This window comes from Microtus oregoni, unplaced genomic scaffold (genome assembly GCF_018167655.1).
Source record: "Microtus oregoni isolate MIOR12 unplaced genomic scaffold, Mior012 000122F_ref0000035, whole genome shotgun sequence".
Lineage (NCBI taxonomy): Eukaryota > Metazoa > Chordata > Mammalia > Rodentia > Cricetidae > Microtus > Microtus oregoni.
The window spans coordinates 461,241-486,847 of NW_024544754.1; the positions used below are offsets into that span (position 1 = coordinate 461,241).

The 25,607-nt window shown below is 37.3% G+C and overlaps 1 protein-coding gene across 1 annotated transcript in view; it reads left to right on the forward strand.

Moving 5' to 3' along the window:
* The window catches only part of LOC121444404 (androgen receptor), a 170,155-nt gene that overhangs the window by 101,776 nt on the left and 42,772 nt on the right, over positions 1-25,607 (forward strand). The gene's annotated exons all lie outside the window — the stretch shown is intronic.

Below are 25,607 nucleotides of genomic sequence, written 5' to 3' on the forward strand. Positions count from 1 at the left end.
CATTCCTGATATTTGCCTTCTTCTTCTGCCTCCAAGAGAGGGACAGCAGCCTTCCAGGGTTTTCGGGTAATCCCAGGGACTGACTTATTAGCAAGAGCCCTGTCGTAGAACCTATAAGAGCAAAGAGGCAAATGGTTCTCTTTGCTGAGCTCTGTTGGCTGCCCTGGTTGGACTAGCAGTGTCGACGATGAAGGTGGTCCGAGCTGGTGCTTGGTGTGCAGTGGATCCTAGGAACGGAAGCAAAATTAATGATTTGAAAAATTAAATTTCCCTCCTGCTTGTTTTCAACAAGTGAGGGGGAAATGGCCTTATTAGAGAGGTTACAAGTTGAGAAACCCCAACTGAGTCCGCAGGCTGTTCTATGTAGTGAATGCTAGATTGTTCCTAGCTAAAGCTTCATGGCTTTAACCCCAGAGAGGAAGTGTGTTCACTGTAGTCAGATATAAAATGCAACTTATCTTGGGATTCTGGACCAACTGTCACGCCCTGAAGGCAGTCCTCTGATGAGGAAAATAAAACTGTTGTTTCCCTCTGAGTTTTTATCTACCTTGGAATTGCTATGGCAAAGATAGGCCCCAAAGAGTGGCAAGCAAAAGGGAGCAGGTGCAGACACTGACTACGTGGGATGAAGCCTACTTGTTATCTGCATAGATTTCAAATGTGCCTAGCCTACATAGCCTAACAGGAACTCCCGATCAAGACCCTACCTCCTTAATCACTGGGGCTTAAGGCTTCTATTCCCACACTCAAAGAGACACTGGGAAGCTGCCCCTACATGGTCTAACTGTGGCAGCAGACCCAGTTTTAAATACAATTTGAAGCCCTGCCCTGGTTTCCCACAAAGGAGGAGCTTCCTGCCAATGAGTTTTTCCTTCCTTCGGCCTGGTCTGGAAGAGTTTAATTCTAAGTCAGAACCTAAACAGAGAGTCTTGGCTCATGCAAAAGAACCATCTGAAAAAAAAAAAAAGCCTTTCCTGAGGAATATACTGAGCACAAGAGAAGCAGCAGTGAATATTTGGCAACTAGAGGAAAAGTAGAAAGTAGTACCCTTAGGCTGCTCTCCTCACTGATAGTCAGTCATGCTAATGATTTCAGTTGCACCATTTTAGCGGGTGGGCGAAATACACTCCAAACAAAAAGCTATCATTTTCTTTTCTTCCATTTCTCAAAAGTGTGAGGAGGTGACTCGCATTTGTGATTACTGAAAATGGGCTGCAGGTTTCAACTTTACTCCCACATGGAGAATTGCTGCTGTCAATAATAGCCAGGCATGAGATCCAAGGTCCAAGGGCATAAGCCTAGACACTTAGAAAGAGCCTCAAAGCAGCACCCCCTTTCTGAACAGTACCTAGGCAAGAACAGCTGTTAGAAAAGGAAGTGGAGGCATGCATTGTCCAAGGACCTCAGATCACACCAGCTTCTCCAGTAAATCACGCCTGCTTTCTAATTCCCTGTCACAGATCACCCTGGTTTCCCACCAGGGAATGAAGCAGAGTAGCATTCTAAAGCTACTGTGGCAGCAGGCCCAGGGCACTATAGTAGGAGCCATACCAGATGGAAAATGAGTTCAAGTGAGCAAATAAACAATACATAGATTATATCATGATCAGTGCCACCTTTGGGTCTTAGACGTCAAGGTGACTAAATGATTGCTTTGAACAAACAGAAAGATCATCTATATTGTAAAAGGAAAAAAATATTGAGCCATATCATACTACCCTGCATAGCAGCTTTCTGGAGAATTTAGAACTAAACGAAGAAAGAAAGCAGAAGGGCAGCTGCCAGGACTGCATGACAGGATCTCTACCATCATGTGGATTCTAGACTATTTGACAGCAGAAAAGACAAGCAATGTGGACCGGAGGGGATTATTCAATGTTCAGAACAGAGAAATCCAGCAAGGTCTTAAAAATGATTTAGACCGTGGAGTCGCTCAAATTCCTGTAACTCAGTGATATTTTATTTAAGAAAATGAAGATCACCAAATAAAACAGCTATTTGTTTTATCGTTTTATTTTGCTAGCAAATTATCATGCAAATTTATTTCACCATTTTTCCATAACACAAATTAAATGCAGCGCAACTGCTTAAAGACCATTTTTTACACAGCACAAGTTTATGCATGAGAAAACACTGAGTGGAGAATGTGCTCCATGCAGAAATTCTGGCATGGAGCAAATTGGCTACTTTATTTTTTAGTTATTTTACTATTTTGGAGTATTTCCACACACAAGTACTGTATTTATATCATTTCCACTCCCTGCTCTTCCCTCTCCTACTCCTTCACACTCTCCTCTCCCAGTCCCTTTGAACTTCATGATTTCTTTAATTCCTGTAGCATGATCACACACACACACACATACACACACACACACACACACACACCAACAACACCACACACTGTCATAATACAGCCAGCCATATGTTGATCATATGGATATATATTTAAGAATGACCACTTTTTGGCTGCAAAGTGTAATGGCACATCCATTTAATCCCAACACTTCAGACATAGATGCAGGGTTATTTTAAGCCAGTCTGATCTACATAGTGAGTTCTGGAATAGCCAGGAAAGCTATGTAGAGAGGCTCTGTCTCAAAAATACCCCCCCCCCCAAAATGACCAGTTGAGATTGAATAATCTATCTCCCCACTCCATTTCCTCTTGTGTTCCTGCTACTCCCTTTCAAATTCATGACTTCTTCCTCTTGAATTATATTGCTTTTTTATATGTGTTTACAGCTAACCACTTGAGATTGGATAACCTATCAGAAAGCTAGTCCCAGAGAAAAATGAATCTTTTTCTCTCCATATCCATTAATTTATTAGTGAGGTTGAGGTCTTGTGAGATTTACTCAGTCCACACTGATAGGACAACTGGTGTTGCCATTGAACTGGTCTTGATTAAGCAACCATATTGTTGAGATTTCATGAGTGTAACTTCCCTGTCAAATACAGAAGACATTATCTCACAGAAGATGTCCTACCCATATGGCTTTAGCTATTTTTCTATTTCCTCTTCTTTGGTGCTCACTGAGTCTTGGGTGCAAAAGTTGTGTTGTATATTTGTCAGTTGGGGTTGGGCATGCCCAGATCAGTTGATCTTTGCATTTTGACCAGTAGTGACTTTCTGTGATGATTTCACTCTACTGCAAAAAAAAAGGTTTTTTTTTTTTTATTATTTTTTGAATGCAGAGTGAGAGTTACACTAATCAATGGGTTAAAAGATAGGTATTTAGAAAGCAACTAAAAATTATAGTTGTTTATCAAGGTAGTAGGTTCTCCTCTAGGGTCCCTAACCTCACCATCCACAGAAAATTAGCCAGGTTTGCAGTACCAGGCATAGATGCCCTCCTGTTAAGGGTACCTTAAATCCACTTTGATGGCTATTGATTACCCTCTCCCAAGATAAACATAATTATTGCACCCTTGAGGATATCATTCTGTTCTGGTCATTGTTGTCATGCAAAATCCTTACAGCTGTCTAGTACTATTGATTTATTTCCTCCCTTGGCAGATTGCATAGCTAACTCCTTTGGATACTCTGAAGGATACCTCACAAGGAAGAGGCTTTCAGGTCATTGCCAGCTCAGTTCTTCCAAGTCATGTGTCCTGTGTGCATGGTGTCTTTTGCAAAAGAGACCTACCATCAATTTCTGGAAGGGAGCCAATGGCAATGACAATTACCTATATTATTTTGAGAATCTTTTCAGCTCTTCTGACCAACAACTTGAAGGGCAGGTTCCCATGCCTAGACTGAAGATTTTGTTAAATAGTCTATGGCACCTTCCCATGTCTTACAGAGCTATGGAAAGTAAATATTCTCAACTTTTTTTGTTACTCTAGAATGTGGGTACCAGGTTTCAATTCTCAGTCTTTTGAAAGATACTAGAAAGGTATGTTAGGGCTAAACAAAATAAGACAAAAATTATTACTATCACAGCACTCAAAAGGCTGAGGCTAGTGGATTTGTAAGTTTGAGGCCAGCTTGCCCTATACAATGAGTTCTATGCCAGTCAAGGATACTTAGTGAGGCCCTATTTTAAAAAACATTACTATTAATAATTACCATTGCTAAGATTTCTGTTCCTCCCTGGAAAAGATAGGTGGCTTTAATTTCCTAGCATCGTTAGCCTATTTGAAAGCAGGAGGCTATCTTATTACTCCAAAAGAATATTTATTAATATTAAATATTTTAGTAGTTATCTCTAGTACCTATGTGAAGATGTTGAAATATGGAATTCTACATGCCTTGGAGAGAGTGGGGTCATAAATATTTCTCTTCCTCATTCATTGTCAGTTAACTCTGAGTATTCAGCATGTTTTCAAAGATCTCTGGACTGGGCACAGGTACAAGAGTTAAAAGCCTGGCATGTCAGACAAAAATTCATTTCTAACTTTGGTGGTTCATAAAGTATGACGTTTTAAAGCTGTCACGGGTAGGGGGCTCTGCACAGAGTTGATTGTAATTTGGCCAGGATTTCTTGTTGGAAAGGAAGAGAAGGGAGAGCCCCACATTTTCTCATTGCTGTCAATACTGAGGGTTAAGCAAGAGGCAGGCTGAGCAGGGAGGGCTCTATATATTCTTGAAAGAATAGACCCTGGAGATAAAATCACTAATGTTTAATTAGAGAGAACAGTGAAATAGTGGAAGTCATGTGAGCACAAAAGCAGAAGTGGATATGTTTGAAAATGGTCTGTGAGTTTGAACTAGACATTAAAAAAAATGTGTTTGTCGGTGGATAAGGTAACTGCGAAAGTGAAAGGGAAGGCATGTTGAATACTTACGAGACCAGGAAGTCAAAGCAAGTTTCTGCCTTTATATGGACTTCAAAGGATGTGATTGGGTAGCCTTAGACAAGAAATGCCCCCCCCCCTTTTAGGTTTTAGTTTTCTGTGAAACAACAGATGTTTTTAGAAATGCCCTTCCAGGGGCTGGAAGGATGGCTCAATTGATAAGAGATCCTATTTCTTTTGTCAAAGACATGAATTCAGTTCCCAGCACACATGTCTGGTGGCTCACTACTGTCTGTAACTCCAGCTCTAGGAACTTCCCGACCTTCTTCTGGACTCCACGGCCACTTTCACTCATGTATAGCTACCCCCGTGCACACAGACCTATGCATAAGGAAAAATAAAATACGTTTTTGGATCAATAAATGTTCTCCCTGCTTAAAGGTTTGTGACAATTCCACAACTTATAAACATCACTATTGTTTCAGAAACACAAACACATTTTATACCTGTATGTGCTTGGAGTTCGATTTCCTAGCAGATAATAAACTCAAGACCCGGATCAATAAAAACTCAATCTTCAAGCAGGGCCAGCAAGAGCTGAGAGAGTACATGTGGCAAGGCTGGGTTAACATCCAGTGCTGAGGTTCTCCTTTGTGACCATGGCTGACTAACTTCTTTTCTTTTCCATTTTCTCATGTGGCACGTCAGGATATGAATCCCCATCTCTATTATCATGTTTCAAAGAGGGTTAATTAATTCATTATGCACATTATGTACTTGAGAATTTACTATTTTTCAGACATTTTCTAGTAAAACATTTGAGAGTGCACATCCATTTGTTTTGTACACATGGAGCACTGTTTGGTACACATCATAAAGTTGAAACTGTAGTTTACATTCTGAAGTCAAGGAATTACACCATCCTCACTGGTGTTTACAATAGGTCTCAATTTAGTTTCCTTGGCAAATTTTATATAAGTATGGCTTTGATTTTCTCTCTTGCCCCAGGTTTTTGCGAGGGAAGAAACATAAGTGAACCTTTATTGAACTCATTCTGTCCTTTAAATCCACTTTCCCACCTCAACTCATGTGGTATTGAATGTTACCTCATTTGGAGTTTTATAGCAAGTTTTTCATGTACGATAGTGTCCACTTCACTCCCTGACTCTTTGAATAATGTTTCCCAGGAGCAAATTAATTCAGCTAAAAAAAAAAATCAGTTTGTAGCAAAGATTTGATGGCGTATTGCGGGCCAAACAGGTGACTGATCCTGGCTTGGTGAGTCCCAGAAATCTTTCTACAAAGTTATGCTTATCTTTTTATTTCTCCTTTTCTTACATGTTACTGCCAGCCTTTAAATGAGAGGCAGATTTTTTTATATAAAAGGACAGGTAATAAATAGTTTAAGTCTTACAGGTAGCATGGCCTCCATCTCAGCTATTCAGCTTTGCTTTGTAGACCTTACACAAGCTAATGGGTATAGCTGGGTTCCAATAAAACTTTATAGGCACTAAAATTTGAACTTAATTTAATTTTCACATGCCATTAAGTATTCTTTTTCTTTTGGTGTTTTTGAGATTCTCAACTCTTCTCCTAGATTTGGCTGTTGACTGCAGTTTTTGACTTTTGCTTCAATTGGTCGCTCATGGACTTGCAAATGTGCATAAGAAATTAGGATCTTGTCTAACATACTTATACTTATGTAACAAGAGTACATATTTTTTTTTAAAAAAAATCACCTCAGTTGGCAAAATTTTATAGAATACTTAGTATGGTGCGTTCCTTGCTTTGTTACTAAACAGGAAAATATAAAGTTTGAAATTCTAGAAGATGTTTTTTTTTTAATTTTATTTTACATTACAACACAGTTCTTCCTATTCCATCCCCATATTTTCCCCCCAAACCCATCCCCATCCACTCCTCCCAAAGGATAAGGGCTCCCATGGGGAGTCAAGAAACTCTGGGACATTAAGTTGGGGCAAGACCAAGCCCTCCCCCCCCCCCCCCCCGTATTAAGGCTGATCGTGTCATTCCATCATAGAGAATGGCTCCGATAAGCTAGCTCATACACAAGGGATAGATCCTGGTCCAACTTTCAGGTACCTCATAGACAGTTCAAGCATTACCACTGCCTCCCACATATGAAGGCCTAATTCAGTCCTGTGGAGACTTTACAGCTGTCAGTCTAGAGTTCATGAGTTTCCATGAGCTTGATTCAGCTTTCTCTAGATTTCTCCATCATGATTTTGACTTCCTTTGCTCATATATTTCCTCTTCCCTCTCTTTGATTGGATTCCCGGAGCCTAGCCTAGTGTTTGATTGTGGATCTCTGCAGCTGATTCTGTCAGTTTCTATATGAAGACTTTGTGATGATAGTTGGGGTATTTATCAATCTGATTACAGAGGAAGACCAGCTCGGACGATCTTTCCACTATTGCAAGGAATCTTAGCTGGAGTCTTCCTTGTGAATTCATGGGAATTTCCCTAGTACCAGGTTTCTCCCTAACCCATAATGGCTCCATCTATCAAGATCTCTTTCATTGTTCTTCCCCTCTGCCCCTATCCTCCTCAACCATCCCACTTCCTCACATAGAAGATATTTTTTAATGAGCTATTTGCTCACTCCATCCTATATACTACTCAGAGGACAAATTGAATTTTTTTTACATTTTTTAAACATAATCTTCTGTATGACTATGAAACACATATATCATATGAGCAAGATATATATATATATATATACATGTATATGTATACACACACATATGTGTGGGGGGGGTATGTGTATGCTTCAATATAGTCAATATATTCTCCAAAAGGTACACAGAAAAGAAAAAGGCTGTAGGAATTATCTGGTACCAAATATTATGGGTGAAAAACTAACTCCCAGAAGTAAAAGCTGAATGGCCTTCTGAGTTATGGATCTGTCATATAATACTCCATGAAGCCCTGACTTCACAAATCTTCTGGCTAAATTTTGAGTTTCCCCATAAAAAGACTAAACTATAGGTTTACAGAGTAAATAATTTTGCTGTGCTACTCAGTTCCTACTAAGTCTCTTGCAGTGCCAAATTTACAAGCCATGCAAAGATTTTTCCCCTGATGATTTGTAGTAGCCTATGTCTGCCTAACTAAAGAATGTTCATTTTTAACCATTAGTAACAAGAAATTGCCATAGCACTTATACCATTATTTAAATATCTGTTGTGTTTACATGACATTTGCTAAAGTAAGATTTCTTTTGTGTATTACCTCCTTCTCTCAAATATAAGTAAGTTCCTGGTCCTTTGTCACCTTTTATGTGTTTATGCATATGCTATAGATGGAAGTTTATTCAATCCTTCAGGAGAATCTCCTGGTGACTATCAAACATCATGCCGTTGGTTCATTTTCCTAGCTGGTTTTTTTTTTGCAAAGTAAGTGACTTTTTAGACATAGCTGTTATGTCTGTCTTCTTTGAGATCTAGTCCTATAACAAGGAACATACTGACCCTTAGATAACTGGCCCCTGCAAGAAGTCATTATGACTTTCTGATAATGAATATGTGTGAACATTTTGAAGCCAGTTATTTGGGTGTTCATGTTCCCCTTCGGTCCATTCTTGGCAATATAACTGTTTTAAGCCTACAAGAGAGACAGGTGAGCTTTGTTAACTGAAAATCTACAAAAATAAATAAATAAATAAAGTTAAAGAATCCATGAGCCAGGTGTGGTGGTGGCTCATGCCTATGATCCCTGTTTAAATGAGGCAGAGGCAGAGGCAGGAAGGTTCACAGAAGTTCAAGCAGGCTGGTGTGGGTTACATGTTAAGTTTCAGATCAACCTACACTATATAGCAAAACACTAACCAAAAAACTGGGAGAAGTAAACAATTCTTTATAAAGGGGACAAGGACTAGATTTCTCAGTCCTCTCCTTTCCATCTGCGCTGTGATTGCTGAGACCCTCTAGTGAAATCTTAGTAACTCCTGTCTAAACGCGTGTCTATCTCTTTGGAACACCCCCCAAGAGTAGGCCTATTGCTCAATCTACTCAGTCATACAATCAATAAGTGTTTGCAAAATACTTGCTATATATATATATATCAGTAAAAGGCTTACTTCCTCGAGCCACAAAGCCTGTTTTCTTCATTTGAGGAGCTGGAATTTGAACATTGCTCTGCCTGGGTGAGAGTCACCACTCATTTTAACACACCAAAACTTCCCCCACAGACATTTAAATATATTGAACCAATGCAGAAAGTAATGTCATGGCTAAGGAAACAAGCAAAGCAACAGTGAGAAATAACAAAATAATCTAGTAAAACTGAAAGAAGTTAGGAAAGAGTATTGTGGAGAGAAAACAAAGAGCCACCCAGTAGTATGGGTATCACAAGAAGAAGTGCTTTCCTAAGAAAGTGCCACAAACCTGAAACAGCTGGTGTGTCATTAGCAATTCTCTTCATTAGAAGGGACACGTGGGCCATCATCTTTCTACCATCTCACATGCTTCAGACGTTAGAGCTCTACTTCTGATGAAGCCAAGCTGGGTAAATCTTAAGTCACTCTTACCATGCAACCACAAAACAGGAAGCACAGTTTACCATCTGTGCTCATGTGAATTTTTGATCTTCATTACATAGCTAAGAGGAGAGCTCAGAGACAGGATGTATGTATACAATAGACACATGGGTCCTTGGCCCTTTCCTCTGAGCTGTCCCAGAGGAACACACTGCTGAATTTTCCATTGGGCTAGGAACAAGAAAAATTCATTTTCCTCCTAATTTATGTCAGGAAACACAGAACATTCTCTTTTAGAAAGCTAAAAACAGGGATAAATTATTGATTTTTCTTTCTCATACTTTTAAAATTCTATTTTTCCTTCCTCTCTTGGGATATGTCATTGTGCGAATGGACCTTGGTTTCACTGTGTTGTCTGCATGAGGAGCCTTGAAACTGGGAACCTCTAACAGCTTCTTAAGTTAGACAGGCACATTCCACCAGATCACAAACTGGCTCATTTTTCTTCAGGCTAATTGAGGCAATCACAAGTTTTTTTTATTGTTGTTGTTGTTGTTTTAATGAGAATTCTTAAAAAGGTTTGTAGTGCTTAGCACAACAGCAATTTTAAAGTCTAACCCATTAGACTTGAAGAAAATGAATTTAGGAATAAATGTAATCTAGCCAAACTATTGCAGTGTTGTGTGGATGAGAAAATTAAGATCCACAACAAGGTACTGGCTTTTTCAGGTTCATTTAACATATAATTAATGGCATTGATGTTTCTTGACTGAGAAGCTCTCCTGTCTCACAGCTGCTCAGCAGAGATATGGAGACTGTTGCCTCGGAATGCCTAGAAACTATGTGTGGCAGCCTAATAAGCATTCAGTACAGCTTCTGGCTCCTGGAAGGCATTTGGTATCTGTTAACAGCCTCTGCTTCAACCATTTTTCTATGTTTTTATTTATTCTTCAAGAATTTCATACAGTTTATTTTGTTTATATCCTTTTTCCTCCCTCAGCTCCTCCCAGATCCTTCTGTACCACTCTTTACGCAAATCCATATTCCTTCTTTCTCCTAAACAAACAAACAAAAACTATGGAGTCTAATTTTTATTGGCCAAATAAACCATCTTTTTAAAACCATCTTTTTTTAACTGTAGGCATTCCTACACAACAAGATAGAGAGTGATGATGATGAGGCTTTTGGTAAGAGGGCTTTGTAAGGTATTTCTCGAGATGACTGCCAATTTGTACTAGATCTTCTTTCTGGATATATAAACTTTTTCGGGAGAACTCTCAATGCTTCATATGATTCTCAGGGGCTGTATAACTCAGAAAAGATTTCAGAATCCTGCTCTAATTTTTGATAACAACTTTCTACACACATAAGGTAGTATCCTAACAACAGTGACATTCAACATAGTTATTTGGTGACTGATTTTTTTTCCCACCATGTTCATTTTCATTCAGAAGTTGTTCCATTGTACATGGGAACATACAAGGCGCTAGTATAAGACATTCAAGATTGGAACACAAACTATTTATTGGGAACACAATAGATTGGATGATCTACAGACAACAACCCTGTAGTATTGTTATTGCTCCCAGTTTACAGTTCAGGGGGCTAAGGCATGGAAGAGTTAAGTAAGTTGTCCAGAATTATACAGTCAATGACTGTGAGGTGAACATGTCATATAGTTATCATTATAACAGTGAGGTCTAGAATTAAAGTATAAAATTATTTGAGTAGACAGAATATGAAAAAGAGTTAATTTGTAACATTTCAGAAGATGTCACAAGGGAGGTAACAATTGATATAGGTCCTTAAAATGATGTATAAGAGTTGTCCAGGTAGTAAATATAAGTAAATATAGTAAAAGTAAATATAGTATAAGTATAATATAAATATAGTATAAGTAAAGAGAATATAAATAAATATAGTATAAGTAAATATAGTATAAGAGTTGTAAGGTAGTAAAATAGCTTCAGAAGGAGGTAGAAGATGGACCTAAGAATAAGGTGCTGTGGAGGGCAATGCTTGCTTGGGGGAATATTGAGACTGGAGGTCATCACATGGAATCTCACCAGCTGCAGCAAGGTTCTTGAGAAGTTTTCAATTGACCTTTTGTGCCTGGCTCCTTCCCCATAACTGCCCCAGTTTAGTCCCTGGGCTATTGGGAAACAGGCTTTTTATCTAGGTAGAAAAACAAAATGCAATGTAAGAGAACCAGATGGGGATCTGGCTCTGCCCCTAACTTACATGTGGTCTTAAGTGTAACTTGTTGTCTCTTTCCGTATGAATACTTCCATCTGACAAATAAATGGTTATGCTGGATGGTGTTAAATATTTTAACTCTCTCTCTCTCTCTCTCTCTCTCTCTCTATATATATATATATATATATATATATGATATTTAAAACAGTAATTTAAAGATTTCTTCTCTAAAATTTGTATAGGTGTCTCAGTTGTGTACATGTCCAGTGATTTCCTGAACTATCCCCAGGAAGTATGCAGAATGAGTTCAATTTTTAGCTTTAAAGTGGAGTAAATATGTGTGTGACCTTAAGGAAATTTCTTAATTTCTCTGTGCCTCTGTGAAGACATTAATATGCCATAAGGTCATTATAAGAGTCAAGTAATGTGTAAAGTAAATTCAGTTTCTATTTCCCAATAAGTTTTAGTCCGTCTTGTAGAATGTAATATTAGTCGTGAAGTTACAGACACTTAAGGTCTTCCTGGACTAGGCAGGAAACGAAGGTAGAATGTGGTCGCAGTGCTAATCCTCTGGATAAAGGCAGTGGAGAATGTGTAAAATTCCCAGACAACTACTTGTCTTCTCTGTTGCTTAATTAATGACCTGAAAAGCCTCCAGCTTTTGTAGGAGAAATACTAAGGGTCACTCTCTTTGCCTTCATGTTTTGGTTCCCAAGACTCTGAGTAACATTCCCCAACCTCTCCAAGCTCCCAGACTTTTGACTTTAAGATTTTTGTGCTCTCTGTATAGCTCTGATCCTGACAGGATAAGTCTGGCCTCCCCAGAATATCTAAGTTGCAAACTACAGGCCAGGAGAAAAGCTAACAAAGGTCATAAATTATCCTACATATTATTTAGCCATTTGTTTCCCTTGTCCAGTCAGTGGCATGTCTGGAAGGATACTGAGGCCAGATTCAATAGAAATCTGAGCCAGCACCTGTGCAAATAATTTTAAGGCTTCTTTTCCTGAAGCCGGATGAGTATTTTTTTTAAGTAAGCCAGATTATCTTTTATCTGGAGTGCCATCTTTTACATTCCTAGTGCTTTAGATCTCTTAGAGGTGTGTGCTTTACTAACGACAATATTGTTTTGTTAGCCTTTTAAGCAGGATGGGCACATTTCTTTCAAAAAGAATAATGCCTTGATATGACCTATGACTCTATTGTGTTGAAAATTAATCACAAGTGATATACCTGAGTTCATAGGTATCATTGATTAGCTTATATCTTGCTCTCTAGTTTTTTTGTGGGAGATGGGCAAAGGAACAAATGAGACAAGAAAGGCAAAGAGACTGCAGATGAGGCTATGAGTGAAGATTAAAAATCGTAAGGGGTAGTGGAGATGAAGAGAAAAGAGATTCTACAAAAATCACTTTGCTCAAATGTCATAATAGTATCTAATGCCTACATGCTAAATTTAAATTTTTAAAAATGTAATCAGGATATATTATGTGAGAAAAAATCTATTTTCAGCACAAGAAAAATTCAAGATTAAAAAAGCAATAAAAAGCAAACAACCCAAAGCATCAAACATATACCACATAAGTACAAATATTGCCTGAGCCAATGTCTGTTTTTGTCCACTCGATGTGGCCTTGAGCTAATGTAGCACACTAGGAGTGTGCTAATGTTTGGTACTTATGATTCACTAGCTATGAAGCTGAACTTCAGAATGCAAATAGGATTAGTCTTTTGTGTGTACTGTTTATGACTAAATCTCTCTAACATCCCACTATATTGTATAGCCTCTTTTCCAATATCATCCTATATAGATTCCTTGACCCTCCATAGATTCTTCAATAGATCATATCCTTTTAAAAAGTTATCTTTGTTGTCTTTGTAGTTTGAAAAGAATTGGGAAGAAAGTTTCTAAATAGATTAGTATTTTCTAGTCTCAAAAACAATGTAGGAAACAAATATTTTGGCAATGTAGAATTATTTTATTGACAAACTTTTGAGCCCTACATAGATGTTACAATGTTCAACTACTTGAGAACCCCCGGATATAGGAATAAAAGATTTAATCTGAAATTAATGTCAATGTTCTAAGATTTATGATGATGTTAAATTACATTTTGTACACCCAACCTTCCAAATATCAAAATTTACCAACATCGGCCACTGTAGAATATCAATGTTTGAATGGTTGTCAGGGAACTGAGGCTTCATGCCATTGCTCAGGATCACAGGAGACTAACACCCCCACTCCATGGTGTAATTTGTCTCCTGTAAAAAGAGATCACTTCCAGAGAAGTTGCAGGGACAATATAAAATAAGATGAAATCTCCGAGCAGAGTGCCAGAGTTTTGAAAATAAACCGAACCAAACTGTTAGGAAAGTCTTTTAGTGTAAGAATAAGAAATAAGTCCATCATCAATCAAATGATAGCATTTTCCACATCTCCAATGATGTCACTATAGATATATTAGTATTAATTTAAAAACTCACACATTGCTATTTACATGTCTAATGATCATCTTCAGACATGACCTCCTTCATATGTGAGTGTATTTTAAAGTATCAATAGCTAAGAAAGGTAGGCTGAAGGTTATGAAAAAGTGGGCAGCAAAGATTTTCCTGCAACCTAAGCCCTTAGCCCCATCTAAATGAAATTCCAGATGCTGGGCATTTGAATTCTTATAATCCCAGGTCAAAAAAGACATGGCAGAGGTTTCACTCTTTTCTGTTTTGTTTTCATCAAGGATGTGTTGTTTTATGCCCTGTGTAGACATGGAGATGAATGTAAAACATCTCCATTCTAAGGGTGTTTCTGGTCCATTCGGGTATATTATCCAAACTTTGCTGTAGATTTAACATTTCACAAAGCATCTAAGCACAGCAAGGACACTATTACGGGGTATCTAAGTTAGAGATACTATTGCTGTGATGAAACACCATGACCAAAGCAAGATGGGAAGAAAATAATTTATTTGGTTTATACTTCCACCCTGCTGTTCATCACCAGAGGGAAGTCAAGACAGGAACTCAAACAGGGCAGGAACCTGGAGGCAGGAGCTGATGCAGAGGCCATGGAGATGTGATGCTTGCTGGCTTGCTTCCAAATGGCTTGCTCAGTCTGGATGAACAGGCCAGGGATGGCACCACCCACAATGGCCTGTGCTCCCACCCCATCAATCATTAAGTAAGAAAATGCTCTATAGCCTTTCCTATTGTCTAATCCTATGGAGGCATTTTCCCAATTGATGACTTTATTATATGTCATAGAACTATCCAACATGGGTATGGAACATGAGAGAGAAAAATATACAGATATGGACCCATTTCCCCAGGACCAAAGATAACCCTGAATCAGACTCATCAGAAGATCAGAAAACCTTGATGGCAAGCCACAATATTAATTACAAAACTTAGAATTATTGCATCTTTTTTCTGTGTTAGGCACTGTACTAACAGTTCACCTAATCTTCACAACAGGCCTAGGGGATAGTACATTACTGCTCTATTTTACAAATAAAAAAATGGAGTCACAGAAGACTAAGAGCACAGGAAGGCACCTAATTCCTCAAATTCTAGCAAGCATCATGTACCTGCTACATGTCAGGGCTTGTGCTGAATGCTGGAGAGAGAAAGATGACTAAAGTGTGTGGTTTCAGTTCAGTGAGAGCAGCAGACAGCAAATGATAAAGCAAGTATATTCCAGGCATTCTGCCTGATAGTGAGAACTCAATAATGAACGATACAGAGTCCTCTCAAATATCTCTAAGATTATCATCACGGTAATAATTTTACTTAGAGAGATAAGGATAACAACTGATTTATATCAGAGTCCTCAAAGAAAAAAATATTATACAGTGATAGAGCAATGAATTTACATCATACCCCAAAGAGATAGCATTTTGTAATTTTATTTTGGTTTATTTGATAGTTCTTCTTTTTTAATCTATCCCTAAACTGATATTCTGTGTGTTTTTCCTGCCTATGACTACCAGGATACTGCAGGGGATAGCTGTAAAAAGTAGTTAAACTCTTCCTTTATCTCAATCTACATCCATCCTGCCTGCCCCTATTCCTCACCTGTACTCAAGCTATCTCTACTTCAAGTATTTTTCCCATGTCTGTTTCATTAAGTGCTATTATTCTTCTAGGCACCACTCAATGCCTTCTTTTTCAACTATGCTGTACCCTATTGAAAGGTACCATGTCCTCTTTAATATTCACACAGTAGGCCTTGGGTGTGTTTCTCTTGTGGTTTTTACCACTTCCTGCTTTAATCTTTTAGTAATGTACTTGCTGATCCTTCCCCTCCACCACTCTAAGCTCTGCAGTAGAAGGTTCACTTTTCTGAAATCATGATTTTTCTTTCAAATGCATCCAACCTCTGGAATGCACTGTGCTTGGTGGGCTTTGGACGCCTACAAATGTGTGCCTTGTGCTACTGTAGTCCAACTAACAATTGTCCTCTTCTCGACAGCTGCTCTCCCACAAACACCATTTCTACAACCCCTGCTTTCTTTTGCTTCACTCATGACTTTAAAAATATTTTTAGAGACCCGACTTTTCTCCATGAATTTAGTTTATATTAATATATGCTTCACTTTTTTTTTTTAACATTTTTGGGATCGTGTATAAATCAAACAAAGTACTTAGAAATACAAGGATTAGACGTGGAAGCATAAAATCATATAGTATGACTTAGAAGTTAGAAAAGACTAAAAGAATAGGAAAATTCTTGAAATTACTTGATACTCATGACTTGTCTGTTTCTTAAACTCCTATCCTGTATAGAGTTATTTAGGAAAACTTTCCATCTTGGGGTGTAGTCTTAATAAAAAGTATCAGAAACTGGAATTTAAGACACTGGAGGAGAGTCTCCAAATTTGGAAGGGATAGATGGTGTTTAAGAAAGGTTCCGAATAGAAAATATTTACAAGGACTATGGAGGTATAAGTAGAACATCAAAGTGGAAGCCTCTGGAGCCAGGAGTAAAATGGAAGCCATGAACACCTGATAAGATAAAAGAGTACAAGAAGAGGGAAGTAGAGGAAAGGATTATGGGGAGACCTGGATGTGTTTGAACTTGAGAATATCAACTGTGTTTGTGGGCATAGCAGAAAGAATGTGATTTGCCTTAAACAAAACAGGTAAATATATTCTCAGTAAACAAGTGTTAGGTATGGATTTTGTTGGGTTGTTTTTGTTTTTAGGTAGCCTCAGGGCGATGAAGCTCTGAGGTTCATTCTAGTCTAAGGAATCTGCTTTGGGACATCAGAACATAATGGGAAGTTTGAATATTAGAAAAAGAAGAGAAGCAAGAGAATTGAGGGCAGCATGGCAGACTCAGCATATTTAAATCATTTTGTGCAAGTCACAAGACTGTACCATGAATATTCTATGGGATAGGGGCCTTGCCACATAAGGGCAGGCTCTTAGGATTGGCAAGCATATGTTGCGAATTTGAGACAGACGATAGGCTATGTATATGAAGTGGTTGGCATCACTGGTATGTTTGAAAGTGTAGTTTCCAAATATTCGGGTCTGCTTCTCTGTGTAGAGACTGACATCTATTAGAGAAGAGAAGATTCCACAAGGGGAAAAAAATCAACTTGACTGTGTTAACACACAGAAGGACTAAGAGGTTGCATAGGATTTTCTAGGTTTCCTTCTCCTCATTGAGACTCCTGTGAACTTATTTACTCTAGTTCCTAATGTCACAACCTACTTTTATCCCAGGTTGGGAGACAGAAAGAGTTTCCACTTCCTCCTTATGTTCTAACAGTCCAAAGTATAATTCCACTGAAGTTTATCTTAGGTAACCAATGAGTTCATCAGACTTACCCAGAGAGCATGGATAGAGGAGTCACTTATAGGAACACAGGGAAACTCAAAGTTTCTGCATTGGAAAGTCTTTGCTCATCATGAATTATGGCTTCTCAAGGCAAAATAGATGAAGGCTACAAGGACTGTTTCATTCAACCTTACACAGTCTGTATCATCTAGCACTTCCCAATATTGAGGGGCCCTGCAGTTGTGGCACAATTGTATGTAAACAGCTTTCCGGAGTGTTTGGAATCTCAAATGATACCCTCTACACAAGCATTTTCTAATCTGTGGATTGTAACCCCTATGGGGGTCAAATGGCCATTTCACAGGGGCTACCTAAGATCATATCATCATGAATATCAGATATTTGCATTATGTTTCATAACAGTAGCAAAATTACAGTTATGAAATAGCAACGAAAATAACTTTATGGCTGAAGATCACTACAACATGAAGAGCTGTATTAAAGGGTCGCGGCATTAGGAAAGTAAAGAACCATTGCTCTACACCCTCCTCCTCTGAGAGAATGCCAATAATCAGCAAATACTATCTTGATGAACTCTTAGAAGCAGGCACAATCTGTTTTGCTTCGAAGATCACATTCTCTAACATTCCCCCATCTCTGTCTTGAGTATATAAATATTGATCACGTTGTCTAGGTTATCAGAACACAACATAAATTAGCTCATTCTTAAAACTTTCCACTAGTATATGGTGAGAGAGTAAATTATATAGACATGCACTATAAGAACTAATATTGGTATTCTATTCCTTAGAAACACAACTAGAAAAAGGAGGAGCTTTATTTGAGTATTGTATGCCTTCTTATGAAATGATTCACTTTTAGCCATGTAAACTTGGTCCAGTCTGTACTTGGTAAATCTTCATGCTTGGTTTTTAACAAATTTACCATGTTCTTATGCAATCACTGAAAAATGCCAATAATATACACATGTACCCAGTAAAAGGAGGTCACTTTCTAATAGGAATCCTTTTTGTAGTAGTATGGATATTTAACATACTTGTTGCTAGTAATACAAGTGAATGACCTAATGTTTTCTCGCAGAAGAGGTTGACTGATTATACAGCCTCACATTAACCCTAAGGATCTGGGAAACAAACTCTAGGGCTTGCTGATTCACACTAAGGAACACATAACACAGTTTAAGCTGTCCCCTGAGTAACTTCAGAGATTTTTCAAGCAATAACGATGTGGTAGGAGGAAGGAACACTAGAAGTCAGGAAATAATGCCTAGCAATTAGCATCTCTCAGCCTTAATTTGATCACAAAAAACTGAAATAACAGTAGCTAAAAAAGCCCAAAAGTGACCATCTTTGTGAAAATACTATATAAATTGCAGTGTAATGTGAATATTTCTAGGAGGTCACTTTGTCATTGTGCAGGAAAATTATGCCTATTTTTAAATAAATACACACTTGTCTCCACTCCCTCTGTAAAGGGTTGCTTTTGGAGAAATGGCTTCACTTGCAATTCATTCCACTGTTTTCACTGAACACAGTTTATTAGCGTAAAAGGCACTCACCATAATGACTCTCTCTTTGAACTACCACCACAACTCTTAAAATTGTATATCTCCTTCAAACAATAATATACTACGAAGATAACTCCTACTAGAGTGATGTGTCCAACCACATTTGTATACTACAGAATAGATAACTGATTATATTATATATATAACAATCTCCCAATAAATAAGTCATTGTCAGAAATGGCTGTGGGATAATAGAGGATTCCTTTCTAACCCAACTCAGCTTTGGATCTTAGTTACAAAGTCACTAGAAGCCTGCAGAGATAAATTACAGAATTTACGGCAAGAGCAAATCTTTCTACAAAAACAAGTCTTTGCTTCGTTGTCTGGTGTTTTTAATCTAAAGGAAACATGATTGTCATTTGGCATTCTGCAATGTCATTCTGAAGCTGTGCACAATTGTGGTGATCTTATTGGAACAAATTTGTTTGTATTAATTTATACATGCTAATATATGGACTTCTCCAACCTCATCACTCTTGAAAACTTACCTGGTGTCCCTGAGAAGTATGTCTGGTCTGCCTTTAGTGTATCTATTTTGAGTTCATGGACAAGCACTCCTACCTGGAAGATATATGTAACTTAGGAATTTATTTCTTTTCTCCTGATACTGGCAGGGGCAGTAGCGATTGTGGTTTGCTGACAATGAGGTGACAGCAAGGTGATCTTTCATTCACTAGCTTTTTCTTGACAAGTTTTATTCATAGTTTGGGAGACTTGAAACCAGAATCCCACACAGTAGCCTTGTTAAACTTTAGGATTAATACGTAAGGGCAGGGTTCCAATCAGCCACTATCAGCCATTATCGGCCTCTTCCAGATGCTCAGAATTACTGACACCAAAAAAGGTGATAAGACTTAAGATTTTGTAAAACTGTAGAGTTCTTTCTGCTTATTGCTTTTGATCCAGAAAGAGGCTGCTTTTCTTTGGCAGTATATTAAAACTTCATGAATCTGTCAGAATCTGGGCATTTCACTTAGAAGCATGTTAAAAGCATGGACATGAACCAAGGATCAGTCAAATATTAATCAAATAAGGTATATTGACAGTTTTGTAATATGCTAGACAGTAGATGACAAAGAAATATCTATTGCATAGTTTCCAATACATCTGAATGAGAGAGAAAGCTATTCTTTTCCATTTATAATAACCTGTATGCCTTCATATACTGCTGGGTATTGTCACATGGCAATATCAAAGATAATGATTTAAAGGTGGACAGAGGCCAGGGAAAGAAAGACTGGATCATGGATATAGCCTCTTTCAGGGATCCATTTTGAAATCCTGAGATTGCAGTTTCAAAAGGCTATTTTGAATTCCCACCCAGTGGCACTGCAGATAATAGAATCTCGATGTCACCAGAGCAGATAGAATGGGTAACAGTATGAAATGGATGAGATGAGAAATTGTGAAGTGTTAGAATTCATTTTTATTTTGCAGAGAGTCTACTTTAAGGACCGTGGCAAGGTAAAGCCACTCTTAGAGAAAAGAACACTGCCCACGGAATTCTAGGCAGGTCCTTGAGGCTCTTTGGACTTTTGCTTTTGTCTCCACAAAGCCATTAATGAGATGTGTTCTTTCTGTTTCATGGCTATGCTGTGAGATGGTGCATAGCAACGTATCTTAAAAATGTATGAATGCCTAGCATATCCTCAAAGACTTCCGCGTGCTTTTACATTAGGCCAATTATGCTACAAGTTTTATTTATTTATTTATTTATCTATTTATTTATGATTTCTGTCTCTTCCCCGCCACTGCCTCCCATTTCCCTCCCCCTCCCCCGATCAAGTCCCCCTCCCTCATCAGCCTGAAGAGCAATCAGGGTTCCCTGCCCTGTGGGAAGTCCAAGGATCACCCACCTCTATCCAGGTCTAGTAAGGTGAGCATTCAAACTGCCTAGGCTCCCACAAAGCCAGTCCGTGCAGTAGGATCAAAAACCCATTGCCATTGTTCTTGAGTTCTCAGTAGTCCTCATTGTCCGCTATGTTCAGCGAGTCCGGTTTTATCCCAGGCTACAATTTATAAAGTTCTTTTGATTTCTTTTTCGGACTTCTCTTCCAGAGGCTCAGAATTACTGGCACCAAAAAAGAAGCACTCTAGGATTTTGTGTGTGAGAGATGTATTCTACATGCCACATTATTCTCTCTTTTAAAGTATACAATTTTGTGGCTTTTAGTGTATTCAAGAAGTTTTACAAACATCACCACTATCTAATTCCAGACGGTTTTCATTAGCTCAAAAAAGAAGTCCTGTACTCGTTTGTGTTCACTCCCCATTCGCCCTCCTCCCAGCCGCTGCCATGCGCTACTTTTTTTTCCATCTCTGTAAAATTTGTCAACTCTGGAAATTTCATATAAATGAAGCAATGTACCATGTGGTCTCTCTGTTTAGATTCAGTGTAGTAAGCATATTTGAAAGCTTTATCCACATTCTAGCAAGCATTAGTTCTCCATACATTTTTCTGGCTAACTAATATTCCATGTATGGATATACCACGCTTGTTTACCTGTTCATTGGGTAGGTATATATTTGATGTGTTTCCATTTTTCCTTTTATATGAATAAGTTCCAAAGAATATTTATGTGCAAGGTTTTTTTATACTCACATATGTTTTCATTCACTTGTGTCTATATATTGGAGGGTCATATGGTACATTTACATGTTCCTCTTTGAGGAACAGACAAATGCTTTTCTTTGGTGACTCATTCAATCATGTTTCTTACTAGTAGTGTATTGGGCTCGGATTTCTACACATCATTTCCAACACAAAATATTTTTTATTTCTACTCTTATTGTTATCACTGATCCCATCCTAGTACATATAAAATGATAGTATTACACTGTATCTTTAGGACAGGTAGAAACTAACATTGTGAAAATAGCCATCCTACCCAAAGCAATCTACCAACTCAAAATACCAAGGTATTTCTTTACAGAAATTGTGAAAAGAATCTTAGAATGCTTATAGAATCACAAAAGATCACAGATAGCCCAAACAGTACTGAATAATAAAAACATGATTGGAGTTGTCACCATGAATCATTTTAAATTATACTATAGAGACACAGTAGTAATAACAGCATGATACTGGCAGAAAAATTATCATTGATGAAGAGAACAAAATCAAGGACCCAGATATGATGCCATGCATCTAAAACCACCTGATGCTTGAAAAAAATTCACAAACACACATTAGAGAAAATATAGTATCTTTACAGTGTTGAGAAAAAATGAGTATCTACAAGTATTAGAATGAAACTAGTTCCCCTTGTCTCATCCTGAACAGAAATCAACTCCAAAGGTATCAAAGATCTAAATGGTAACCCGGAAACCTTGAAACTTCTAGAAGAATGAATGAGAAGAATATTTCAGGATATAAAATTCTCAAAGTATTAAAATTATTTAAGTTCCATCACTAATCACAGGCTTATAGATAAAACAAAATGCTGTCATCTTCACATAAGGGTTAAGAGAATGGTTTAGGTCTTTATTACTTTTTAATATTTTACTAGAGGTTAAAGATGGTGCAATGATTCAAGACAATGCAACAAAAAGATATCTAGATTGGAAATGAAGAAGTAAAATTATTTATACTCACAAATGACATTATCTTATATAAAGAAAAAATTAAAAGCACACAAAATATTAAGTCTAATAAATGCATTTTTTAGGTTGCTATGTCCTATTAGATCTATATACAAACAGAAAGTACTGTTTTGTAGCCTAACAAAAATTCAAAATGGAATGAAGAACAAATTCATTTACAACAGTTTCAAAAAATGAAATAGTTTAAAATAAAATTGACACAAGAAATGCATTTAAAACTAAGAAAATAAGGAATTTTTTCTTTAGCATTTTATTTTCTCTTTATCGTCTCTTAACTTACTGTTCTAGCTAAGACTTCAAGCATTATGTTGAAAAGGAGTAGTGAAGGTAAGCATTGTTCCTGATTTTAGTAGAAATGCTTCAAGTTTGTCTCTACTTAGCATGTCGTTGGCTGTGTGCTTGCTATATATCCTGTTTATTATGTTGAGCTATGTCCTCTGTATCCTTAGACTCTGCACGCCGTTTATTTTATCACAGAAGTACTAGATTTTATCAAAGATATTTTCTGGTTTCTGTCATTCAGTCTATTTATACAGTGTATTATAATCATTGTTTTACATATGTGAGCCATCCCTACATCTCTGGGATAAAATTGATTTAATCATGAATGATCTTTTTAATGTAACCTTCAATTTTATTGAAAAGTTGTACATTTTTGTTTATATTCATAAGGGAGATTGGCCTATGTTCTAGGTAGTTTTTCTATTTCTATGATAAAACACCATAACCAAAAGAAATTTGAAGAGGTGTGAGTTTATTTCTCCTTCTAGCTTACAGTACATCTTGAGGGGAAGTCAGCAAAGGAACTCAAGACAGGAACCTGGAAGCAGAAGTTGAAGCAGTGGTGGCACTCCTCATGGCTTGCTTAGCCTGATTTATGATAGCACTCAAGACCAGCAGTCCAGCGGTAGCACCTAAAGCAGTGACCTGGGAACTCGCTTATCAATCATCAATCAAGAAAATGTACCACAGGGTTGCCTACAGGCAATCTGGTGGAGGCATTTTCTCCTTGGGATTCCTCTTCCCAGGTAACTGTAGCCTGTGTCAAATTGACAAAAAATTAGCAGGGATAATTGACTCCTTGTCAGCTTGACAAAGTAATACATTACGATCAAACCACAACATTTCTCTCTTCTTTATAACCACATCCATATAGATATCAATATCACAATATAAAACAGTCTAACTTTCAAAGTCCTAGTCTTTAAAAGTTCAATCTTTTAATCATCCAAAGCCTCTCTAAAATTCAATCTCCCTAAAAATCAAGTTTCTCTATAACTTTTAAGTCTATTAACTGTGGCTTACTGAAAAATAAAATGAAGTTATATACTTCTAGTTCCAAGAGCAATGAACCAGGGCCAAAAGAAATTTGGAGAGGCAAGAGTTTATTTCACCTTACAGCTTACAGTCTTTCATGAACAGAAATCAACAAAGGAACCAAGTCTATGGAGGGATCACGATTACTGGCTTGCTTCTCGTGGCTCACTCATGTTGCTTTCTTATAGCATCAAGGACCACCTGTGCAGGGGTGGCACCACCTGTCTATTATTAATCAACAAAGGGCACTATTGACTTGTCTATTGTTGATCTGATGGAAGCATTTTCTCGGTTGAGCTCTGTCTTTCTAGCTACTTCTAGCCTGTATGAAGTTGACAAAGCAAAAGCTAATCAGGAGATCTTCGAACTAACTTTTTGTATTAAGTCTTTGGTTTCAGGATCAGGGTAATGCTGGCATCATATAAAGGCTTTGTTTTTCTGTTTTATGAAGTAAGTTGGGGAGTTGTGGCATTAGTTCTTTTAAGGTCTGGAAGCTTCTGTGCTTAATTCAACAGCCCTGAATTTTTATAGTCAGGAGATTTTTTTTTTTACTTCTGTCTCATTTATTGTTATAGGTCTGTTTAAATTATTTACCTCATTTGACCTAAATTTGGTACATCAGATACATCTAGAAATTAATTCTTTTCTTTTACATCTCCCAGTTTATTTTCCTTATGATTCTCTGAATTTCCTCATTTTTATCTCTCCTTTTTAATCTCTAATTTTATTGCTTTGGGTTAAGTTATTATTTCGTGATATCTCAATTTTTCATCAAGGCGCTTAGTGATATAAACCCTTATTGTATAACTGTCTTCATTGTATGCTATTGATTTTGAAATGTTGCGCTTTCATATTTATTCGGTTCTTAGAGTTTCTACGTTTCTTTGCCATCTCCTTTTTTACCTCATTCTCATCTAGTAGCATGTTGTTTATTCTCTATGAGTCTGTGAAAGTTCTCTAGTTTCTATCATTATTGGTATCCCATTGGTATCAGAATGTAGGATGTTACTTCAATTCTCCTATATTTGTTGAGACTTGGTTTCTTTCTAAATATATGATCAATTTTGCAGAAAGTTTGACAGGCTGTTGAGAATGATGTGATTTCTTTAGTGTTAATGTGCAATGTTCTGTAGATAGATGTTAGGTCCTTTTGATTTATGATATTTAAATACAGTTTTTCTCTGTTCATCTTTAATCCAGATAATATACCTTCTGGTGACAGTGGACTATTGAAAGTCATACAGTATCACTGTGTTGGGGTTAATCTGTATTCTCAAATATAACAGTATTTCTTTTGGGAAAAAGGGTAAAACTGTTTTGGTGTGTATATGCTTAGAATTTTAATACCCTCTAAGTATTTTGTTCCATAATTAGTATGAAGTAACATTTGGGGTTTGGGTCTCTTTTATTAAATACTAGAATAGTTTGTGTAGGTTGTTTCTTGGTTTTATTTCTATTGAATATCTTTTGGGGGGAATTGAGTATATTAATACTGAGTTATCTCTAAGCAGTATGCAATAATAACTGTCATTCTTTTGATCTTGTGCTTTCTTAGACTTCCTTTTATTAACTGTTTTAAACATTTATTTGTTCCCTGTAGCTTCTTGGATATGTTTATACTTGTCTTCAAACTAAAATATTCCTTCCAGTATCCCCTGCAAAGCTGCCTCAGTGATCATAAATTTCATGAAAATGTTTCTGCATGAAATGTTTTTCTTTGTACTTCAATTTTAATAGATAGTTTTGCTGAGTATAATATTCTGAGTTGACATTTTTTTTTCTTTCAGAACTTGAAATATATCTTTCAAGGCCCGTCTGTCTATCAAAGTTTCTGTCAAAAAAAAAAGCAGGTGTTATTCGGATGGACCTGCCCTATAATGACCT